The following is a 25,714-nucleotide window of genomic DNA, read 5'->3' as shown; positions in this document are numbered from 1 at the left end:
TACGTTATCGTTTCTCGTGATACCCGAGAATGCAAATTTCTTTCATTTTGCTCTGCAAACTATTCAGGCAAGTGAAAGATCTTGTAATTTCGTTCGAATTATAGCTATCTAATTGGTAATATACATAGCGATATTACAAGTATATCGGAACGACAAAGAAAATTTTAATTGGCTATGTTACGAAAGAAAATATATATGAGATATATAGCGAGTATTAGCGAGACGGAATGTTATTTGAAACAATAAATATGCATGCGAGTATATTATATGTATACGTCTTATAAGATATTATTTCTCATGCTTTATAAATAGACCGTGAATTATTTACCATTTTACCTGCACTTTTGTGATTTTTTTTTATCAAGAATATATTCCTTGCTTTTTTTTTGCAGTGTCATGCACTTGTTACCTATGTTTAGAGAATACGATAATCGAACAACGCGAGAACAGAAAGAAGAGGGACAAGTTTGCTCATTATTGCCATTATTTTCTAGTTGTATCGATACTTAGAGCTTATAAAAAGCGTAGGAATTTTCTAAGCGGATTGTAACGAATGATCAAAGCGTTTAACCGAATAGATCGTAAACTGCTTTATACGTATCTTTGTTAGGATTACGAGGCGCAGGACATAGACCGTAGGCATGAACATGGGTCTCGCGTTTATGTATGAACCGATGTGCGATGACCAATGCAAGTAAAATTCGCGAGTGGCACGGGATGTTCTTGAAAAACTCACCGAATAAACGAATACAACGATCTGTAAATATGTTTGGAAAAATGTGTTTGAACCCGATCTCGTAAAATGTTACTGCGATGTGCTGAATTTAAGGTCGAAACTGGCCAAGAAGTGAAATTCAGTTCTTTATATATATTCTAAAATGGTATAATTTTGATGGTGGGGCACGCGAGACTTGGCGATATAGCACAGTGGTTCCCAAACTTTTTTTAGTCACGGCGCATTTTTAAAAATGTAGAGATAACGCGACGTACGTGGTATATAAGTTTTACAATTTATTCCAAAGAGGCATTTGTACACACGAACATTGATAAAAAAAAAGAAGAAAAAAAGTATCTCGCTTTTTCGCGGCGATGCACCTAATCTTATTCCGAGACGCACCTTTTGGGAATCACTGATTTAGCACGATGCGCTCGCGTACGACACAATCGCATATGACTCTATCCCAGAAAGAGATACACCAGACTAAACATACGCGTTTTCGCTTTGTGCAAGGTACGTTACTAGCGGTAACATTTTGTTCCATATATTCTCTTTTCGAGAAAGCGTTGCTCCCATCTAACATTTTCAATAAAATCTTGATTATTCGCTTATTTGAATGCAACGTTGAATCTTACAAATACGATAGAATCTTCGAAATATTTCGGATTTTTATTCGAACTACGTAGCGCCGTTTAACATCGAAAGTTCAACTTAAACGATATTCACGTCAGCATGTCGATTAAACAAAAGTATGAAAGACGAAGTCTTTGTAAATTCATTGCTCGCGTGCCGGCATTCAGTCAGCTTTAACGAAGTTAATCGTTTCTGTCTCGTGAAAATCAACGGGCGACAAACTTTGGATAAAAAGAGAATGCGCCGAAGTTTTGCTCCAGAAGCGACTTGAGCGATTTTCGTGAAATCTTACTATAGCGAGAACAATACTTGGTGAGAATCTTTTGTACAACAATAACAATGCGGTGAAATGCAGTATATTTCATTTTTATACTCCATATATCAGTTAAATATTTATCGAAGCGAGATAATCGCGATGTGTAGTTTCAGACCACAGATTCGGTGTTGACGAACGATATCATTGTAGTCTGGAAACGATGACGCCTTGCGATTCGCCAGCATCGTGTATCTTGAATCAAGAGGTGGCGAATTAGCGGATGTGTGTCATCATTGACAGTAGATCGTATTAGTAGCGAAGCAAAAATAGATCACAACCAACGTTAAACCTAAAATAGTCGAACAAAATTCAACCTGAGAGAATCCATTAAATAGAATATTGCGAACATAACAATAAATGATCGTGTTGTGTATATTATTACGTGGAATCGTTCGAAAAGGTACTTCGTAAAGACAACACGTGGTACAAACGTAGGAATAGGATCGAGTCGCGCTCAACGACGCGATCAATTTTAATAGCGGAATAAAATTGATATTTCGGTCGAAAATTACATTTGAACGAATTTCTCGAATCGAACGAATTTCTGGAATAAAGTTGCGCGCAACGAGACATTTCGAATCGAAGTCGTCTCGCTTCGTCCGTCTTTCATTCTCTCGTTAATTAGCTTTTATTCAGCCGCATTACTTTTAAAAATGCAGTTTGATTTAAAATTGATGTCGTATATCCAGATTTCTATATGTACATGTATTTGTATTTTATTTATCGTAACTTTAATGGTACGATCATAAATTACGTTTGCAAGTCTTTGAATATTTAGATTTCAATGCCAACGATACCCGATTATTTCCTTGACAATGCAGATACGTGACTATCTTCTAAAAACATTTTGTATTATCGGTTTAACCTTCCCAAACTGTTTAGTAATGAGAATGCTTATCACTCGGTGTTTCTTCCTCGTTTGGTAATCATCAGTGACTCTAGCCGTATATCATAACTATGATAGATACATACATTGAGAAATAAGGTCGCGAAGACAGAGCGGTGCGAAATTCCCTTTGAAATTAATCGCTCTCGAGAACAGAGAATTCAGGTAACAGGAAAAAAAATAATTTTCGCGCATACGTCGATAAGTGAATCGAGTCGCAAGATAGCTTGATAAGTGGATAAGATACGAACGCGAAGGAAACGTGAATTTTAAAATAAACGTCCTTGGAAACATTGTGCGGGACATCGTTGCTTTCGCCTTGACATCGCGTTTATAAATTAGGAGTATCATTAGTGTCCGAAATATTTTCAGGCTTGATAGATTTTTAGTACCTTACGAATCGTAAGTAGTGTTCGTTTGTGTCAATTACGTGAAGTGTAAATTAGGAGAAATAGACGATAACCCGACTAACGAATCGACGAAAGACGGCGATAAGAGTACGCAAGTAAGTCCTTGTGTGGACGAGCGAAGGATTTAGGCTCAAGGGGATCCTGCACCCACATCCGTTCCGCAGGTTCACTGTCTACGACATTTATCCACGATGACTATCGCTATCGAGTGTGCACTGTACAGTGTGCAGGCACAAGACAAGTTCCAATAGCTTATACAAGGCACAAAAATGCAATCTAAAGTTCAAATTCCACGGTATAGATCAAATTCATAGGTGCGATACCTTCGCTTGTGATCTTAACGATCGATCGTGACATAAAAGTTTTAATTAATTGCTACTCTATCGATGTAAATAAACGCGTGCGAAGTTAAATTTACTGGATAAATGTCAAGAAAAGTAGATCGAAACATATAAGGAAGTTTAATCTTGCGTCGGTGGTACGGTACGAAGCAGTAGAACGGTATAATTATGCAAATCGGTAGCGAAAGTTTTTAATGAAAATTTGTAATTTTGAATTTTCTAAGAACTCTAAACTTTCCAGATGCGATGAAAATGTTAATCAAATGGTGTTTCGATGTCTCAGTGAAACGTTCTACGTTGTCGATCTGTCGTTTGCATTTAAACGCGTCTTTCCCTTTCCGTCCCTTCGTTTTAACGATGGCTCTTGGTTTTGAAAACATAGAAACGCGTATTTGGCTAGGAAGAACGCAACTGTTCCCAACTAATCCTGGAAAGTAGCGAAGGGCTCGATGTTGACAGCGTTTGTAAGGATAGATGGCACTTTACTTTCTTAGGCTGAGATTAAATTAAAGGAAGAGACAAACGAAAGCGCTAAACGTGCTTCGCTCCTGCGAACATGTGAAATATGTTAGTTCGAATTAAGGTGGCTAAGGCCATCGGTCACACTCCTATAGAATATACGTATAAATACTCGCGGACGATTTTCAGCGCCAGCGATTCGTGTTCCGCGTCGCCATACCGGTCGCGATGCTGTTTTTCATTAAACGACACCTTTTTTTAACGAATCGTCGTTAACGTTTTTTAACGTTTTTAACAAATTCGTAGTTCTTTCGTGCTTTCGATCGTAGTCAATGTGCAAAACGATTCGATTAATTTTCGTCATATCGAACGATAACGATATAATTGCACGATACTAGCGCGAATAGCGTCCGTCTCTTCCATATTTCGTAGTCGTAACTAAGATCGTTCAACCGGATAAAAAATATCTCTTTACTCGTACGTAGTAGAATGCATGTTTGTAAGTGGATATTAATTATGCTATCTATTTCGTCAGTCGTTGTTTGTATCTAATTGGCAACTGGTACTGATAAAATATAATCACAGTGCTAAGAAACATTCTCTGCGATTTACATAAGTTAATTATCATTTTAAAGTAGTAAATACACTTAAAAATTACAATTTACTTCTGTACACGTGTACGTATCTTCACATTGCAACTGGCCTTTATACGTATTGTTGTAAATAATTTAAAGCTTACACGAACAAATGGTCGTCAATATCGTTGAAAGTGTACCGTGTAATTTCGTGCTTGAGTTTAAGATAAAAAATATCAGCAGATACATAACGTTACTTTATCCTTAGCGATTCTCTTGGACTCAAGTAAGGACAGTTCTTTTATTCGCGAAAAGTTTGGTATTTTTCTTTTTCACTCGGAAATATGCGATAAAGAAACAAAAGCAAAAGTCGAAGACTCGAGCGAAATAAAACTGTCGTGATAATTTCTCAAGTTCGACGAGAACAGTCGATATCCGAAAAACTTTGAGCTATTTGATCAAACCATTTGAAATATGTACTTTTGTCACGCGATCTTTTTGAAACTGCACCAATACTATCACGAACGATTAATTTCTTTTAAATATTCGTACACTGTCATTGGATTATTCCGCAGACTCCTTAATATGGTATTGCCATTTGTCGGACTATCGTCTCTCTCTTTAACGTCTAATCGGAGAACAGTCGAACGTCGAAGAAAATTCGAATGGTAACACGTTCGAAATGTAACGATAAAGAACGCGAGAGATGATTAAAGAAAGGGTTCTTACACGCGTGCAGCTTTTTATTCGTAGCATCTAACTCTGCTAGCTCCCTGCGGTAGATTTTCGTAGGATTTTATAATAATTTCTGGTCACGTCCGGGATATGCATGAACTTTAAAAAGTGGCGCCTTTGTGCTTACGGAATATTAAAGCCATTCATATTTACCAGCGAGTAGATACCTACTGTAGACACGTAATAACGCACAGTCCTTTTTCTTTTCGTTTTGAAATTATCGTTCCTTTCTGTTCGTTTGCGTATTCAACGTAAGACGACGCTATTTCGCTACTTCCGATGTTCGGATTCATTGCCGGCTATTCTACTTCGCTACTTCTGATTCCGGCCTATGAATATGAATCGCATCAATTACATGGAACGTGATCTAACTTACCGGCTACAGGGTGTTAAAAGAATAACGGCCGTCAGCCTTTTCCACGCAGAGCGTCGGTTTGGCCAAAGAGTTATTCTTACACAGGTTAGCTATATCGCGTTGCATGCATTTATACGTTATTCGTTTATGCGAACATACGGTATAGTTTCATCGAAATATACGATCGAAATACGTGGTTCGATTGATTCATTGGCAAGTATGTAAAGATATAACGGCAATATGATTTTGACTTTAGTGAAAAATAGGAAATATAGTCACCCATTGACTTTTCGTGTTATTCGTTTGACGTAATAATCTTTAATAGAAGAGAGAAAAAAACTTACTTGCAAAGTGAGAAGCGTTCGTCGATAAAATAAATAAATAACATAAATAAATAAACTAATCCGAAACTACCGTAACGTTGATCCGGTGCGATCGTACGAGACAGTAAATTTAAAGAACGAACATATTGCTGCTGAACGTTACTAAGAGAAACGCGACCGAGGCAAATACGTATAACGTGGAACTTTTAGCGATCTCTACTGTGTTATATAATCCCGAAGTCGGAGAAAGAGCAACGTAACGTATCCTCGGTAATGCGGATGCGGGAGGCGGTATCAGCAGTCATGCGCTAGCCTGCCTCTCGATCCCTCGAGTCCAACTTTTCGTAATGGATGCAGGACGCATCTATCATCCCTCGTCATCAACGTCAAAATCCTGGCCAAACACGGCAGCCATCGGCCCGCCACTGAATACCGACTACCGAATACAAAAGAGCAACCAACGAATAGCAGATAGTACGTTCAGCTACTTTCTAGCTTCTTCCGTCTGAACGCGTTCCGTCTATTGGTCTACACACGCGCGCTCGTTACCCAAAACTACTCGTTATTCCGAGATATTCTTATTTCAGAATTCTAACCAACCGTGCCAGCATCTGCGACCAAAGACGCTGATTCGACTATCGCTGCATAATAACGTACAGTGGTAGGTCAAAACGACGAATCGAATCTACTTTTATTATCGAAAGGAGACACTTAGCAGAAGCGGAAAATGCGTCTCGTACACGTTCAACGATATAGCCGAGTTCAACGATGTTCCTCGGAACAATTCGTTCGTCCGACGATACGCGTTTCTTTGTTTCATTTTGCTCTATACTCCACAGAAGAAGTACTTGATAACAGTTTGAAGCACAGTTTTTCGATAGGAAGCATCGTTCAACGAATTTTCACGAATTTTCAACGTCCATGCGCGATGCATGAAATCGTTGCTACGTTCTGCATTCTATGCTCCAATTGTCGAAACGCTGCGCAGGAAATAAATACAAGCAACGTTCCTTTTTCAGAAAACTTTCAATTTGATTAAATTTCAGCCTCGGCTTCGGTTTTCTAACTCGTGCGAGCTCTTCTAATATCATCCAATGAATTCTTTCGACCGACTTTCTTCTTCCAATGGAATGCTATCATTGTTAACCATACCTTGCCTTTCGTCCATCCATTTAGCTTCAGTTTAGGTTTAATTTTGTACGCATGGCGTACGATTAGCAACATCTGGAATATTATTCGTTTTAAAGTATCGAATTCGCACAGTATGCAGCAGGGAAGATTTAACGTTTAAGCTGCACAGCCTCCCTGGATGGGCTTTCGTTCTTTCGGGGATAGTTTGAAAATCGATCGAATTTTTGTGCAGGTAGATCATCTCTTACACACTGTACGTATTTTTTGAAAACCTTGACAACCTAAACGATACCTCGGCACGAGCAACGACTGAGTAACGCATTCGACAAAAGAAAATAAATTTTCTTCGCGTAAAATCTTAGCATTTTGGCAGAGCTACTTTTAGACTAATAAAGCGAAATACGAATATTTTTTGCTCATTTTGCGTTCGATTTGTATTTCTCTTTTCTGACTATACGCTCTCTGTGGTTTCGGTGGCTTTAAATCGGAATAGCAATTACTCTCCTGTTAACGTTACTCGTAGCAAAAAGTCGATGCCTTTGCAGAAAGATCGTTCCATTTCCTCCGTCAAAGAGATTATCGCTCAAGGTGTGCGAAGTCTTAACGAAAACGAACCGAAATCTCGTAATTCTGATAATAAGAATAAGGAATATCAAAGTGGAGGGAGCGCTGCGCTCAGCCTGAAAACGAACCACCAGTAATGACCTAAGTTTGTCACGGAGCGGTTTGAGATAATAGCGAGAGGTTAGACGAGCGCGTGGTCAAACACTCGGCGACCCGCTGGATTACATCGCAATCCGAACGGTATAGAAAGCAAATTGTTGGAGCAAATACGACGTTCGCCCATTTGAACTTGCTTCCAGCCTTCGATGAAAGTGGAATATCCTTTGAGTTTCTTGATTGTTTCCACCTTAACTTCTGGCCCAATTCCCTTGTCGAATAATTTTCCTAATTTCGTCATGATCTATCATTCTGTGAACTGTCGAATGAAAACGTCCTTGGAAACGAGCCGAATTATTTCTGGCTGTTACTTCAAATCGCACTCGCAAATCTAAATTTGTCGAATACAAGCGTAGACGCTTTTTTTTTTTTTATCAAAGCTTCTCTCCAAAGCACACATTCTGATGTAGATAAATTTTCCATCGGGAAAAATTGAACGGTAATTTGTTCGGCGAACGAGCAAACTCGATAGAAGAAGAGGAAATTGCATCGAAATGGATTCGTATGCAACGCTAAGTGCATTCAACGTGATAAGGCAATATTTTAAGAATTTTAATACGGTTTCCGTGCTTTAAAGCGTAAAGTTTTATTTCCCTGTGTCACCTGAGTCCGCTATATTTGCAGGTATTCTATATTTATAGCGTCCCTCGGAAGCTAATGCATTGCAGTAAGGTCGTTTCATACTTTATATTTATCCGTTGTTTCATAATCCAGTCCTTAGAGTCACTAATTCAAGGCAAAGAGAACTCTATCGGAATAAGAATTTTTTATGGAGTTATTTGTTTCGTTAAATTCGCTAGTCTAATAACGTCGTGTACGTTACATAAAGAAAGAACGATTATCCAAGCTGGACGAAATTGCTTAGGCGGCTAAAAACGATCGATGGACGAATAATGCTTAATGGATAGGAACGTACGGGATGAACATATTTTACAAGAAACTTATATTTTACTGGAGAGGTTTACGGCTTAATTTGCCTTTGTTGCCGCGAGTACAGATAATAAGAGTAATGTGCCGTGATTATAGAGTTGGTCGTTGTATCGCTTTGTTACCGTCTCGCAAGACCAACGTGAAAACTCTCGTCCGCTTTCTGCGTAACTTATCAAAATCAAACTGGCCGTACATTTAGTGGAAAAAATGCTTTACACGACTTTAATCCGGAACGCACGGGTCGACTGCTTGAGAAACAAAGCAAGCAGGACTACTCGGAAAAAGTATTTAGCTGAGAGAAAAGTTTGTATAGAAAATGCAGATTTATCGCATCCTTGAATACTCGTTCTTCGTACTCGCTTTGTCCGTAACTATTCGCTCGAAGCGAACTCAATGAGAATTTAACGCAACGACAACCAAGTTGCAAATTCTGTCGGTTTTCAACTTCAGGAAAATTTATCGATATGATTTCTAGTAATCGAGTTTAATTCGATCGAAGCGAAGCTATTTGTTCAAAGTAGAGCGCTTGTGACGATTATGTTTACCATATTTTCGGAAATTGCGCGAATAAATTGTTAAGCGAAAATAACGTTGTTGGCAAAGGCGATGTTGGAAAATGCGTTAAAAAGGATGGGAAGGGAGGAGGAGAATCCGTGCGAAAGGACAGACCGAGCGACGAGCAGGAAACACGTTACATGTCGGATACACGTAGCATGTTAATTAAACTCTCATTAGTCGGGTATACTGGGTTGACGCGGTTTTTAAGTTAAGGCCGGAAGTTTACGATTTGAGATAGGACGAGCGAGTACTATCTCGACTGGAAACGCGAGATGGTTTATCGTATGCAGGTAGTAGCCGCGAGTATGCAAGTACTTGCCAATGAAACGTTTTATTGTTTATTTTTTCATGGTCGCTGACTGTAATGAGAACTAATTTTCATATGAATCCGAGTACCATGAAAGTTGCAGTTAAATAGAGCAAGTTTTTCTGCCATTTCTATGCTCCCTCCGTTCTTCCTAAGAATATACTTCCGGTATATACGTACGTACATGGTATACGCACACTTCCGGGCCGTTTCGAGGTAAAAATAAAGAAGCACCACCGGGCGTGCCACACCTATTCTACTGTACCTTCAAACATTTTTTTCATTCCTTGTCGTCCCTTTTTATTCGCATTTTCGCTACCGTGCAATCCCACATATTACTCTGCCGTTGAACGCGTGTTTTAACAACGCGTTCGGAGTCGTTGCCTTTCGCTTCTGCTCGTTTTCCTTCGTTCCTCCCCAGCTTTCTCTTTCAATGGATTCTTTGCACATTCTTGCATCGATACACTCTGTCCCTCGATGCTTTTTCCATTCTACCGGTTATTTTCATTCGAGAAAAGCCTATTTGTCTTTCCAAAATTTCGTGATAAATCGTCTCCACAGTTTCAACGTGATTCTCATTGTGGAATTCGAATCTCGAGATTTCGACTCTATCCGTAATTACTTTAATCGCAATAGTATTTTCGAGACCACTCGGCTGAACGTGGCCACTTCCGATGATCCACCTCGATGCGACAATACGCGAACCGACAAACGTGGTAAAGAGAGACTCGTTGCTTTCGAGGAATTTGCATTTCTCTTCGCTCTATTGTTCGTTAAAAGTCATTCAATAGCCATTCAGTTAACTAAATCGCCGGCGTATGTAACGTTGTCCGATTGCTGGTAAAAAAGCTCCAGCTTGTCGCATGTTATTTTATTATGGTCGTTGAATGGCGCTTGATTGATCGCTCCGTGTTTGCTGTATGCGAGTTCTTTTCGAGAGCTGACTGGCATGCGTGTAGCGACTCGTCTCTTCGAATCGATCGAATTTCACGCGTTCCGGTGCTCCGCTTTTTTTCACCTAGAACTAATTAATCGTCGTCGCTATGCCGCGTCGAGCAAATCGCTCTCCCCCTTTTGGTTCTTCTCCTACGAAAGAAACGCAAATTTTACCTAACTTTGCTGCAAGTTAGTCGCAAACTGCCACCGAAAATCAACCAAGTAACGTTCGTTTCGGAACGAACTTTGACGGCCTTAACGATCTTCGAACGATTTGAAATCGATTTCAAAAAATCGATCTGCGTCGCTAATTTAAAGCAAGTATCGTTGCGTTTCGGCGTTTTTAGCGTCGACGTTAATTAGAAAGGCAACGAAGGAAATCGAGCGTAGAAGATACTCGTTTCGAATTTGTAAAATAACAAAGGGTAAAATATGATAAGAGCGGAAGTTTAATTGGAAGCATTTTGCGCGACGGTAAGATCGCGTGCTCGTTGAATAATTTTGTCGGCGAGGAGAAATAGAAGGTCCTGCATAACGAGTGATAAGGACGAGCAGAGTGCCAGGTCTTTATTATCGGCATTGGTGGCTGGTTTATTTGCAGTTTCCAGTGAAGAGAAACGGACGTGGCGTCGAATCGTAGGGACGAAGGTTGGGATGGCGCGATAGCACAGCGTGCTTTCGTAGAATGGGCAAAGCTCTCCTCGGTAGGTAGGTGGATAACAAATGGACCGAGGTAAAGGTAAGGTAACGTTAACGTTAACCAGGTTGCAGCAGTTTCGTCGTTTCTATGTCGTGCACGGAGTCCAAACAGATCGAAAGAACGTTTTTCCGTTGAAAGATTCGATCCTCGGTCGTACAGTTTATAAGCTTGTAACAATCGGCATCGAGGGATTCAAAGTTTGCTCGTTTCGTTCGTAATAGCCGCTTCACCGACACCTTGAAACATATCGTCGCTGGGGTTATCGCGTTCAAACAGTTTCTTTATTTTCTTCGGTTGTACGCACGAGATGTCGTGCCGTGTGTGCCAAACTATTCGGCAGTCCTCGAACGATGCAAATATTACAAATTCTGTTCGCGATGGTGCCATCTTCCTCTCTCGGTTACTTACGAAAGAACTACGCGAACGACGAAAATCGATGAAAATTTTCCTCACCCGCGGATCTTCCACCAACCTACTACGAACGAATACCGATCGATCCTCTGCCGAGCTACGCTTTTATTTCTAACTTTTGATTTAATCCTGTTTTCAGTTGGCGTTACAACCTTCCTATCTACTTAATTCCTATATAAGCAGATAAAATTAGTTGACTCGATTTTCGCGATAGATTAATAATCTATTTCGCGATTATCACGGATTTAAATGGACATTTTATATGGAAGATAACCAAATAAATTGTTACTTTGCATTTTAATTAATATTGTTGAATATTTGTCGAATTCATTTGTCATTTGTTATTTGTCATTTACCATTTGTCATTTGTAATTTGTCATCTACCATTTGTCATTTGTCGAATATTTGAACATTGAAAATTGGAACACCTTTTTACTAATTTCCGATAATATCGACATTAACGACTCGCTCGTTTCCTCAACTTCATATCTGCCACGCGATTAATTTCTTTGTTATCCTATTCTTATATTATACTCATTCTCTTCTAAAGTATATATTTTCGTTGTATCGACGAAAATTTTGAATAGACGAATACGCGTTTCATTGGAAGTTTTCCAATAGTAAAGAAAAACAAAGCTCGCGATTAGCGAGGCAAGGTATGTACGCAAATTAGTTAACTGTCACTAATGCTGTGACAAATTATGCATTTAAGTAGAAGGAAACACGAGCTCGTGGAAAAGCTTTGCGACGAAATTGCGATTAAAATCGTTCAGGTGCGTACACGCTTAGTAGAATCAAAAAGTCAGTCTTTGATCAATTTTTATTTATTATTATTATTATAATTATTTATGTTTGTACGGTACTTTGTCTTGACGTTGAATGTAAAAATGTAAACGGTTGTCGTTCGCGACGAAGGAAGACTCTATGCAAACCACGTAAGCATCTACCGGTTTGAACGAAACGCGACCAACAAATGCAACAACGATAGTGTTAAAAACGTTTTAGCTGTTGCATTTATCGTATTGGAGACGTTCGTAAAACTAGTATAGCGTAGAAGCAAACGACAAAATAAACGGAAGAAACGTCGATACGTTCTTTGAATCTTTTGTATCGTAAAGGTATTATTCGATTTTTGTTACTCGTTGGTGATTTTTTAAATTTTACACATGCGAAATATCTCTATAGAATAATCCTGATATAAAGCCACGTGTGATCTCAATTTATTTTCGAATTGCAACAATAACAGTGAAAGCGACGCGGTTCACGAACGTAAAACTACACGTTTTTGTTTTTACAAAACAGCATCTTAAGATTTCGATAGAATCTCTGTAGGCGAAATTTTGTAATTTTGCCACATCGTTACGGCGACATTAAAAAAGGAAACGATACGTAAATTTGAATAAAATGTATTTTGACACTAAGAGTCGAACAAAAATTATTGCGTTAAGGAAAAAATGAGGACAAACCTAGCGATTATCATATGTCAATTTGTCAAACTACGATAATGACAGGGCCTGCACACGCTGGAAAATCGATTTTATATCAATGTCATCTATTCCCCTGTTGACGTAAAAGTAGGATCGCGATCTTGAAATTGAAATGACCGCGGTAGTAGAAGCGTGTGAAAGGAAAAAGAATCGAGTCGGACTAACGAGGAATCGGTGATGTCGAATAGTGAAAAAGATTCGTGGGCGGAACTGTACGTTATCGCCGTTTCACACATCGACACATTCGTCTTTCGTTCTTGTCCTACGTTTCTATTTTTTCGGAAACTACAATTCCAAATGGAGTGTCGCGACTTGTATGATTGCACCGCGCGTTTCTCTCGAATGAACATTTATTTAACGCGTTATACGACATAAAAATGAGCGGTCCTGTTGGTTCCGATTGGTGAGATCTTTGACTCGCTCGAGGACAATTGTCGTTGATTCTGCTTTGTGAACCAAGGAACATGGTGGTCTGTGCGTTATCGAAGGAAAAAAAATCTCGTCACCGACTCGTCGGAGGTCGTTTGTACGCCGAGCACGTGCTTCTCCTTCTAGAAACGAAAGTAAGTTTCGCGGATTCGAAGTAGTCCAATTCATAAAAATTTATGAGGAAAATGAATTGTCCGACAATCTCATCTCGAAATTCTGTAACGGATATTTATGAGAATCTTGGCCGGTTACCTCTAATAACTATAATCTTAGTTGTCATAGTTTCCGTCTTCGATAAATGTGTCACAAGGTCGAATACACGACGATGTTTAAAATCCGTTTGCGTAAAGAAAGTGAAAATAAATCTTTTAATGTTCTCAACTTTAGTTTGATGTGCTATTACTTTGAGACTTTAAGACGCCACTCCTGACTTACTTCGCATATCTATGTATGTAGGTAATAGATCGATCATAAATTTCAAAGTTAACGAAAGCGTCGCGCAAGACGATTGCCTAGTATTTAAGAACATACATATGGTAATTGTCGAAATGGTAATTGTATGTAAGTGTGAAATTCAGATCGCGCGACTACGAACGATTAGTCGAAAGATAGAAATTGTTCACTGGTTTTATAGCTTCTTTTCTTTCTAAAAATCTCTGACGTATCTTAAAAAATGATACTACAAATGTTGCGGAATTACATATATCTAGCCACTGCTGCGCTCTTTTGTACTTTCTGCGGTCATAAAACGGCTTCTATTGCATTTTTATCTATTTGGCATGGTTCTCTTCTAGTTACCTTTCAATCTCATTCGTTAATTAACGATAGTTTTTCGCGCATTTTGTTTTCGTCCATCTAGATTAAGTTATAATATATTAAAAATAAAGGTAAAAGACAAAGTTGTAATATCTACATGAAAGTTGATATAACGATACCGCAACGTATGTAAGTATATCGTACGAGTATCTCGCGACATGCGATTGGTCGTTGCAGTAATTTTTTATCGCAGCATTCATCTTTGCTTTATTCTCCATATCCATTTGTTATCGGTGAAAAATATAACCGAGAACCCGTGAATTTTGACGCTATGCCTGACATTTTCGGTTTCAATTAGGTTGGGCAAAGATAAAAAAGAATAGATTGAAAAAATAAATCATTGTTTCCTCGAAACTAATCAAATTCGTCAATGATGTAGAGAATTGCAAGAAAGATTCGCGATTCGTATTAAATTATTCGTGAAAGATTTGCCAAAGGAATAGTTCGCGGGAGGTGATCGCGAACATTTTTGCTCGAAACGAGACCGCAGCTACTACGCTAATTCTTGCGAATAGCGTTTGTGTCCATAGTTTCGATTCCTTTGTTTCGCTGGCGAAACGAAACAGCTTTCAGCGACATCTAATACAGCTGAATAGACTATCCGACGATTTTTACAATCTCCAGACTGGTGACAAAAGCGACAAAGTCGGGCCGGCGAAGATCTATGTCACCTCTAACGCATCACTGCGGTCTCTTCCCGTGAAATATTCATGCAGCTAGCCGAGAAGGTTCAACATTTGGTCACCGACAAAACTGTCCTTACGTTTCCGTACAAATACAAATTTATCCGTCAGAAATGTGCTCTGTTCGGCCTTAGGTGTATTCATCGAGCGCACAGTAGAGTCGCTAATATCCAAATCATGTAGGGAATAAGACACCCATCAAAAATTATCTATCGCTATCGGTGAATTTAGCGTTAGAAATTCTTGTTATTCGATTAGAACTAGCGTACAACGATGCTTTCGCGTTATACCGAGCTAGATATTACGGTATGCTTAGTAGTAGTAATATAGTAGCGCGTAATGTTCGTTAACGTGTCGTATAGCCAGCTTTTCAACGTGTTTTTAGCTGCCATTAGCGAAAGCATCTCTGCGAAGCTTCCGCGGAATTCACGTCGAGACAGCAGCAGGAGAATTCGCCGTGTTTTACATTGCTTCTTATTGCACAATGAATGTATTTTCAGGTAACATCGATTCTAATATTTCATGTTTTCACGGAGATTGTTTATAGTGGGGATATTGAGTAAAAGTGACAGGAATCGATCGAATCATTTCATTTTTCATTTATTTCAGAAAGAACTGGGCTTTCCGAGCAAATTTTATATTGAAATATTCAACAGATATTCCAATAAAGCAAAAACTTATATAAAGTTTGGCAACGATCAATCTGATTGTGCGAGATACGCTACTTTCCATGTGAATCGCTTACCCATGCATCGGTAGGTTTTGCTAAAACAAATTAGCGAGATCCACTAAAAAAAAAACTGGTAACTTATGAAATATCGACGTAATAAGATATATCATATATGTATTTAGGTACTTTCCGATGAAACACGGTTCCTTTCTCCACGGTAACGACAATTTCCACGAAATACTAATGCAGGTTCTTTGAAATTCATCTAGAAACTGAAGCTTTCTGCTTTACGTAACTGTTCGAAATTAATAGGAGAAGCTTTTTATTCGAAGTTCTATACAGATTTTAGACAAAGGTTTAAAAAGAGGCGAGCATCTGAGTGCTTCGGATTTAGTACCCTTGTTCTTCTTCTTGTCCCCAAAGTAAAGAGCAAACGAAAATTGATTGATGTTTAATTCGTAACAAGTGTACAAATATATGTATAGTCGACTTACAGATTTAACCGGAGTAACGTACGTCATAAATTTCCTTCGTTTTTAGATGGAAGAGTTCCTTGATCTTGCAAGTCGAGGAGGACGAGTTTTATTCTTGAAGGGGGTGATATATTGGCTTCTGATATCAGAGCTGACTGTCTGCAGAGACACGATTCGCTTCCAGAAAGTCCGAAGATGGCTAGACATAAATATTCAAAATTTTCGGAGCGCATCGTCGTCGTAAATCTACCACTTATTCCGAATTTGTTGGTATTTAGGTTTCATTATCTATTCTCGTCTCGCGAACAATCGTCCGTTATTTTATAGCGTTTGATCAATTTTTGCGTTGTTTTCATTTTGCTTTTAAAAAGGAACTACTTGAGATTTTGCGTTCATTTTTTATGAAAACATTGTTTTTCAAATATTTTTTATCAAAAAGATTTTAATACTATTTGAAGCATTTTTATAGTATACGATAAAATTAAATGCATATATCGGTAGGTAGTACGGTATCGTTTATCGCGATCGATTAAATATGTACGTATGGTCGTTTTATTCGAATTAGGATAATCAAAAAGCGATTGGTGGAAGTTCGATGAACGAAATCTATCACGCGTGAAACAATGGTCGACAAATGAGATGGTGAAGGCAATTGTCCGAATCCTGATGGTTTGTGCATCGTGCAACCATTGTCGGTCCTTCTTCTCTTTTCCGTTAGTCTCTTTCTCTATTTACTCGGTTCTACGTGATCTCTACAACACAAACTGCATGGAATGCAGAAACCAGCTAGAAAATACCCATCGTCGCGTCATTCGACGCTTCGACGAAGCACCAAAACATTTCCCTGCCGCACTTCTCTGCTCGCCAATGGGATTTCCGATTGACAGTTTTGAATCTGTTGCACCAAATTTCCAACGGTCGAGATTTTTTAGTTCCTTCGTCATCTTGCTCCAGCCTTTACCGTATGAACGATATGAGCGTCTTTCGGCACCTCAGGCTTTCTGCTCTTTTACTCGTTACGTATTATCTCTCTCGTTAAATATCATACGTGTAATGCTCGCTTTCTGCTTACAAGCGCACGCTGAGTTCTACGAAAATTCTAAAAATCTTTCTCAGCTTATTTTGTGTAACTGCACCTTAAAATTACGTCGACGGCATACACGAACGAAATGACGAAATAAAATTGAAATTTTACCTTCTTCAAAATGAAAAATACCAACGATAGCAACAAAGGTATAGGTGCCTTAAATTTTAGGTCGCATAAGAAAAAAGCAAGGAAGAGAGAGAAAGAGAGAGAGAGGAAGAGAGAGAGAGAATAAGGTTTTGCCCGCAGCGCGGCGAAGCGAGTTTTGAACTTGGCTACAGGGTTACAGTTATTTCCTCTACCCACGGCAAACGACGTCGTACAACAAAGCATTTACTGGGCGAAGCAGCAGTATCGTAAATACGATACCAAGTTGAACAGGCGTTCGAATTCCAAGCAATTCTCTTTGACATTCTCCCTGCACAGCTTTTACGGTCACCTGATCGCAATCTCATCAAAATTGGGTCATACAATGCTCTAGTTGCGCCATTCGAATCACCATTGTTCACCGTTCTTTGATGCTATATTTTAATCATTGACTTCTTTTCGTTTAATTTCAATATGCCGCTCGTTGAAACGGAATCAACGAAAATTAAAAAGAAGCATCGCCGAATACTGTGTTAAGAAAATTTTATATCGTATTTTAAAATCTTACGTCAATATTGTCTACTCTAGTGTAATCCACTGCTCGTCGAACTTTAAATATATAGATAATGTATGTACATATATACATATATACATATGCACATTTAGTATCGTAAATATAATTTTATAATGATGATTTATTTACGATGAATGGATTGTTCAGATGTTGATTTATCGCAATAATCTATCATGGTCTAGACAACGCAATAGTTAACTTGTAATTCTCGTCGCAATAGATCCAACGCTCTCTCTCTCTCTCTCTCTCTCACGCGAACCACACTCTCACGACACGCTGGCAACACTCTCACTTCTTGATATGCACTCTCCGACTCCTCAATATGGTACTGCCCGCCCTTCGATCTTTTTTGTCTTCTCTCGGAGACGACCCCCCACTACATTCGAGTCACGCCACCGTTCGCGCCTATGATCGCGTACGCACCTTCCTTGTGTATGTGAAAAAACGGACCGAAGGCGAATCGATGTTTCTGCAACTATACACTGGTCGCTACATTGTGTGCATTTCGTCGCTACATTCTGTCTGCGGCACTGCATTGTACTATCCCGGGAAATTCGAACTTAAATATATGATGTATCAAGCGTATGCCCCCCCCCCTTTTTTTTGATATTACATACATGTACTCGATCTTGCAGTTATTTCGACAAACGATATAACTAAATTATATTAATGCTCATTTTTTAATTTCATCGAAAAAATTTGTTCTTTCTTTACTTTTATATTACTTGTATTTTCATAAATGTGTATTTTTGAATATAAGTTTGATCAAATACGACGATATCGATCGTTGACCGATAGAGGAGGATCAACTGAGAAAAAATACTCATCGGATGAGAGAAAGGTTTCCAAACGCGATCAAATGATCATCAAAGAACGGATTAAAGAATTTTCGAAAGTGACAAGTATGTGTGAAACAACGCATCGGTACGTTAAATATGGTAATGAGTTTCAACGCATAGGCTACCAATAGTCATCAATTATTCTGAATAATGGCATGCAAATAGGACGACGCGTAGGCAATTAATGTCACTATTTGCACAGGCTTATCCTTGGTGCATAGGACGGGTTGGTACAGAGTTGCTGTACATGTACATGTATATTTGTCGATCGTAGGTAACTATAAACGGGTGACAAACGTGATACCGATCGTCTGTTTATAATATAGTTTGTATTGTCGTATTATGCTCTATACAGTATCGTTCGAGACATTCTCATTCGTGGTTCAATGAAATTTCAACGATCAATTGGTAATTGATACGTTCCAAGTTCACAATGATGACAACGATAATATTTTGTTCAAATATGTAACAATAACAACAAAGTTATACGATTAACTTTACCTTTCCTAGGATATAAGTGTCCATAATGTAATGTATTATACGTATAAACACCGTAGCAATTGAAATACCGATCCATACAAAATTAAGAATTGTTTAAGAGACAGATACTTTGACTGCCACCACTGCACCGTTTTACTATTTTTTGAACGATTCGATTGACTGTCCACGTTTCTGTACGTAATTATATCTCAACGATCTAACAGTATACGTAGCAAGGATTTCTACAAATATGTAACGTTTGATCTCTCCTTACAAAGAGATCAATGGCAAGTTTTATCAAGCTGGTATCAGCCAATTTATCGTTCTGTTTGAAACCGTAGAAAAAGTATATTTCTTCGAAGCTTCCTGGTTCCGACGACCTTTTTCTAATTGCCCTTGTTTCGTCTTTCAGGCGTTTACATTTCAAAAGGTTATATCGATCGCTGGTTTCCGTATAAGAAGCAGAATATTTTAGAAAACATCGATATTAATTAGCTATGATGTAATTCAAACATGGTCGATGACAGCCTCGAGCGAAGCCGACACAACCTCTACTTGACACTTTGCTTGTTTTAGCTATAAACCTCTGTGGATTCAAGCTACTACGTTTTTAATTAGAGAATGACAATTTCCAATTACTCCTTCTGTTATTACGCTAAATGTCAATATTTGTAAGAGAAGTAGGTAATTTGTGTAATTTTTAGTGTCGATTCTCCCCATTTCTATTTTAGTAAAAACGCTCAGCACACCTAGATGGTTGAATTATCGATTTATACGAGAGAAAGGCTCGAGCATTTTTTACTTTTAAACTAAAGAATAGTTTGAAAATTCGTTAATACGAATATTAACGTACAACGTTAAGTAATTATATTTTTGAAAATTTAGTTCCACAAATAAAATTTAACGAGTGGTATCGAATATCCGTTTCACCCGGCGGCATTGTTATCGCGAGTGCAGTTAACCAGATATTTTAAACGAGCTCCGTCTATTCGTCCTTAAAAGTTGCTTCAACCCTTGTTAGGAAATTTCTTAGAAAGTTGCGACGTTTATAGCTGTACGTTTATACGTATGCGTACGAGAGAATACCTAGACGAAACGTATGTGTTTACTATGTAACGCTCGTTGCGAAATAGTCAAGTTAATCAAAAGTTTTTACGGTGCATGATCGATAGCTATCCAAGAAAGATGTAAGAACTCGCGATCCATTGTCAGTCGGTTCGTTTCCCTGATCTCATTTGTTCGCAGCTGGAAAAAAACTCTTTCAATTTCGATCGTGAATTACGGCCGACCGCATTCGGTACGTGTTCGCGATTCCGTAATGTGGAAACCTCCGTGAACGTAACTAAAGAACCGGTCGAACACCAAACTCCCTCGCAGCTCAAATCGAATTATACGGATAATCAGAAAGTTAAAACTGCAGTCTATTTCCTGCCGCGAGAGCGGCCGATGTCAAATACCTTTGTTATTTAGGAAAATTGAAACCTGAACTAATTATTTGCGAATATGCGATCAGCTACTAAGTGTGTTATCGTTCATATCGCATTAAATCAACCGGTTATCAAGGAATTTCAAAATAATTATGTTATCTTCTTCTATCTATTACGTGCGCGAAAGCGATGATGTTTCGAAACGAACGAAAACTAATACGATCAAATAATACAGTCACAGAGAAATTGCGATGCTGTCCATGTATTTCGACGTATTCGTGTATCTCAGGTTGCTCGAGACTAATGAAAAAACTTTCTTACACACAAAAACCTGCTCCGAAGGGAGTCGCGGAACGAAGCATTTCTGTTTATTTCGTGCCAAGGATGTTTCGAAAGTGCAACACTATGTCCGTGCATCGTACGCGCGTGGCTTTTAATACGGAATTTCGGCCAACTACTTGAATTTTAGCCGATGTTTAACGAAGCCACTTCCAACGCGATTCGACGAGATATGCCAGTCTGGAAGGTTTAAACGTTCTATCGCTCGAACACATTATAAAATAACAACACATTATAAAATAACAACAATACAGAATGCAATAGAATTATTCAACTTCGGTGTTTAAAAGGACCATTTAAACGAAGCAAGCAAAGGACCTAGCTATTCGTTACTGCGTACTTACAAGGATCTCGTATTATGTAACTTTAAGGACGAGGGCTGGTGTCCCTATTGTGTATTCGAATTCCCCCTAAAATTTACCGTAGCCACCCTTTCGAGTATGCTGTTGCGCGCGTAGAAGCACAGCTACCAACATCCAGCAAGTGCGCTTGTTGTCGCATTTGATGCCTTGTTCCAACGTAACGCTGGCAAAGTCTCTGATAGAACCCCTTAACTCATTGTAACCAATTGTGCGAATTTGTCTTATATTTAGTTATTACGTTGACAACACGCGTAAGGAATTTGAAAGAAATTCTTAATAATAGATACTGTCGTTCTGAAAACGACACACGAATGACGCCTAACTCGTGAATAATAGATAGAAAAATTCATTTAGAAAGGATTTCTATCCTCTTCTGTGCATACGGAGACATTATTGAAAGGTTCCTCTGTCGAGGTTCTAAGGACACTCGGATGCCGGTTTCCGAGTGTCTCTATACTTTTGTGTAAACCTTAATTGGAAACGCATGCCGACATTGCCGACCCAAGAAATACGTACTAGTAAGAGTTATTCCGCGGAGATATTTTAACGACCTTTCTTTAGATAACGTTGCATACCCATTACTTTCTGAGAAAAATCTGTGAATTCGTCGGACGAAAGAAGAATGGAGAATCAGAATGAAAAAGAGCTAAAAATAGTAGAATAAATCGATAGTTTTACCTTCAACCTTTCTTTAATCGCTACTAACGTTATTCTTATTTATAGATAAACAATCTATTTACAAGATACAGCGGAACAAGCGGAAAGGTTTCAAGTAAAGAAACTACTGCGTCTCACAGCTACGCCGCATAAAATGACAGACCCTGAGATAACAGATAACAGGAAACATATTCCTACGTTGGCTATAATTGCAAACTGGAATCATAAAGTTTCGAACAAATAGAGAGATCTTAAGACAAGTTTAATATATCGTCTTTCTAGAATAGAAAGAATAAGACGAAGTTTTATCCTGGTCTCTTCCCGAGAGGGAAGAATTACCTTTATACTGACATTTTAATTTTCCGATAACGTTCAGACGAAAGACGAGTTACCATCAAACTAGCGGCCGCATTTTACACCTGTAAAGAATCGCTCTTCTGTAGAACGCTGATCCAAATCGAATCAAATGTACATACTCAAAAAGATCTCATTCGGATGCATCGTACGTTTCCTTACCGATTTTTTCAGTACATTTTTAATGATTGTTTCTAGAATTTCGTTCCCCTTGCAAAAGTTCCGGAATCTGGATCAGAAAAATCTACGTAATTCGGCAATTCCTCCGAAACCGCGTTATTTATTTTTCGAAAGAAATGCGCGAGGTTCGAGATTGATTTTTCAAAAAAAAAAAAAAAAAAGAAAAAATTGCCATACTTGTCGACGTCTTCTTACGTATACGTATACGAAAGGACAAGCATCGAAGAAAGACTCGGCGAAAATACTGCGAGCTTGGAACTGGACTTACGTACGTACACGTATATGTATAAAAACAGTTATAAGAGAGATGCAGGCGTTTCGGTTCTCGTTGGTGGTTTAGAGGGGAGGATGGGAGTAGATCGTTAAGTTGCCGAGGCCGAAGAGTAGAAGACATAACGAAGGGAGAATAAGCGAAAGACACACAATCTCGGTAATGGGAAGACCGCAAAAAATGGCGTGAATGGGAGATTCAAGCGGAGGCAGCCTCGTCAAGCGCGACTGTCGTCGTCCGCTGCGAATGCCAGAGGCTCACGCGACTCTGTAATTAAAAAGTAGAAACGTAGACGGAAATTGTTGACGTTGAAGTTCCGGACATCGTCGTTTTCACCTTTATCTTGATTCTCCGTCTCGCTCCTTCTTCCCTCCTTTGCTCCCCTTCCCGTCCCTTCGCCTCTGTTTCTCTTTCCACGATATACCGTTTCTCTGCTTCCTATTTCCCTCATTATAATAATATACGTCTCAATTTTCTAACGAAATAAACGAGTGTCGCCTGGCGCCATCAACGACGCAGGATCTATGCAATTGGGAAAGCCTCGGTTCGTCCAGACCAATTTAGATTGTTGCGACTTCTGTCCGACGGCTGATTTTTTTATCAATTTTCATACTTCACCTTTACGGTAAAGTGACAAACGCGAATAACGAAATAGGTCGCTCGGAGAACGCAATAACTCGAAAGAAAGACAATCGCAACGACATCAGTTGGATAGCCTCCGTGTTCCGCAGTCTACGCTCGTCTTTTCCGTATGATTCCAGCTGACGAAACGGAAAACGAAACAAAGATATTTAATAATTGTCGAGACAGGACTTTTGTTTTTCGAGTCTCTAGTTTCTATATTATTTTATCTCTCGATGCGCCATACGCTGAATTTACATTGCAAACAGAGGCAAATAGGAAGAAGAATATGTCATAGAGTATACTAAACTGAAGATTGTAACATTTCCTTCGCGTGTTGCGCGTTTTTTGAATGACAGTCTCGACAGCGCTTTGAAAGAGCGAATGATCAGACGACGAAAGAAACATTCTTTAACCATACACATCGAATTACCTCGATATGACACGAACAGCTGGCTTTCTTCTCTGACCGAGTCACGGAAACAACAGAAGGTCTTTGATGCTACGGTAAATCGGAAATGATGCGGTTTTGCTGTGTCTGCTATCGTTTGCCATCTAAACCGTCTTTTAACCTACGCTCTATGGATCTTTTCGTAGTTTCTGTAATCCATAAACGATAGATGTACGTACAATGTACATCTCGGTGATCCGGGCAACGTAAAACGAAGATTTATTTCAAACGTAATGCGTTTATCTAAAATTCGGTTCTAGCAGAGACTGAAATTAAAAATATTACCTACTTACACAAAAATACTTTTACGCGAATGGCATCTTTCAACGTTTAACGGAAGAATTTGCGTGAAAAATGTGGCGTGTAAGTGTCTTGTTCGCGTAGTCGCATAAAAACGAGTCGTAAAAGAGGGTTTCGTAGCTTATGCTATGTCGAATACATACGACGCTTTTTCCATCGAGTGAAAATGTATGTAAAATGTCAATATACTGTCGGAAAATCCTTCGTGTATTCACGCACGTAAGCTCATCGAAATTTTATATTTCATTCCATTTAAAGTGATTAACTGCTCGTTTCGTTTCACGCGACCGTATGACTCGATCACTCGCCGAAGAAACTGGACGATCAACGTGTATAGTTCGATTGCGAAGTGTTTTACTACGCTGTACCGAAATGTTATTCGTCGGCTCATAAATTTTCCATTTCACGTACGTATACGTGTATGTACATTGTTTAAATCACGGATAAAGATTAAATAATAATCGTTACAATTAAATCAGATATACGCGGTACGTGTATTATCCTCCGTATTTTCGTTCAAAGCAACAGCGACTTTTTGCGTGTTCTAAATATACGAGCATGTAGAAACAGTGGAGCATTTTCTTGTCCTGCCTCGCTCGCGGTTGAAGCGAACGAGTAGCAATTTACAGCTAAATGGATTTCCAGTTGTTCGTTGTCGCTTTCTTCCGTATTCCTTCCATAGAAAGAACAGACAGCGAAAAAGCGGAATAGGACTTTGAAAATCGCTTGAACCGAAAGCTATTCGGCTTTATACGATGTCTCTTTAGTCGTGTACATGTACATGCTTATAATCGGTAACTGACCTATTTTTCGACGTCGAAAATATTTCGCTACGAATTCCAACGTACGAGTCATTTCGTTCCATTTGATCTTCAAAGAAAGAAATAAGAGGTTCGAGGAAGTACTTTAAATAGAGATACGCGACACTAGTGGCGCTAACGAGAGAAAGGCAGATTCGTTGCTTTATGCCGATTATTACGAGAAAGCTATTAGGGTGTTAACGTTGTAGGGAGCGGGTCACTTTCGAGGTCCATATTGGCCATTACCCGCACGTCAGTAACGCCGAGCGGAAAATCAAATTTACTTGCGAGAATTCAACCGTCCCGAACGATTACGCGCTATAAAATTCATTTTAAACGTTACATATGACGGCCGCTGCTTTTTTAACTTCACTCTGCTCGAATGCCATTGCTCTGGCAATCGATGATAACTTTATGGCAATCTACGGTCTAATAAATGTTTAACGTATATTCGATCTCCGTCAGTCTTACGATGACCAATACCAACAAAATATTCTAAAGTTTAGAGTTCAGAGAGTTCGAACGATAAAGATTAACCATTTGAGCGTATATTGTCCGGGTTTATCCGAGGAAGTCGAGCGCTGTAAACGCAAATGGCCGATGTCAAAGTTTCCATCGATAGATCGCTGTATTTATAGCTGACCTGCATTTCATTTAACAATTTAACCGAAACTATCGGCGCTTTGTTGGTAGAGCGACGGCTTAATGAAGCTTCCTCTGGGTACCTTTGTTTCTACCGGAAGGCAGTAGCGTGTAAGGGGTGTCGAGAGACATGACAAGCGAACGATGTCCGAGATAATCTCGTGATTGCCTTCAGGCTCCAATTACACCCTTGACACGAACCGTATGGGATCTCAAGATTACTTCCTTTGGAAGTTTATACTTC

The 25,714-nt window shown here is 39.0% G+C and overlaps 2 protein-coding genes across 8 annotated transcripts in view; one reads left to right on the top strand and one right to left on the bottom strand.

Moving 5' to 3' along the window:
• Nucleotides 1-25,714, bottom strand: part of LOC117233136 (lysosomal acid glucosylceramidase-like) — a 35,669-nt gene that overhangs the window by 3,681 nt on the left and 6,274 nt on the right. The window contains exon 1 of one of the 4 annotated variants that reach the window (XM_033493143.1): nucleotides 5,245-5,260. The exons of 1 other annotated variant lie outside the window; for it this stretch is intronic. The gene's annotated coding sequence lies outside the window, so the exon portion shown is untranslated. Of the gene's footprint in view, nucleotides 1-736; nucleotides 842-5,244; nucleotides 5,261-25,714 lie in introns of those variants that run through there. 2 more of the 4 variants (XM_033493140.1, XM_033493141.1) reach the window with 2 other exon arrangements.
• LOC117233135 (tubulin glycylase 3A-like) overlaps nucleotides 12,858-25,714 on the top strand; it is a 32,848-nt gene continuing 19,991 nt past the window's right edge. For 2 of the 4 annotated variants that reach the window (XM_033493135.1, XM_033493134.1), the window contains exon 1: nucleotides 12,858-13,494. The gene's annotated coding sequence lies outside the window, so the exon portion shown is untranslated. The remainder of the gene's footprint in view (nucleotides 13,495-25,714) is intronic. The other 2 variants (XM_033493136.1, XM_033493137.1) reach the window with 1 other exon arrangement.

The sequence above is a fragment of the Bombus vosnesenskii genome, unplaced genomic scaffold, assembly GCF_011952255.1.
Source record: "Bombus vosnesenskii isolate JDL3184/JDL3185 unplaced genomic scaffold, Bvos_JDL3184-5_v1.1 scf7180000013295, whole genome shotgun sequence".
NCBI lineage: Eukaryota > Metazoa > Arthropoda > Insecta > Hymenoptera > Apidae > Bombus > Bombus vosnesenskii.
Note: the sequence above shows the minus strand (reverse complement) of the source record. Positions and strands in the feature narration are given on the sequence as shown.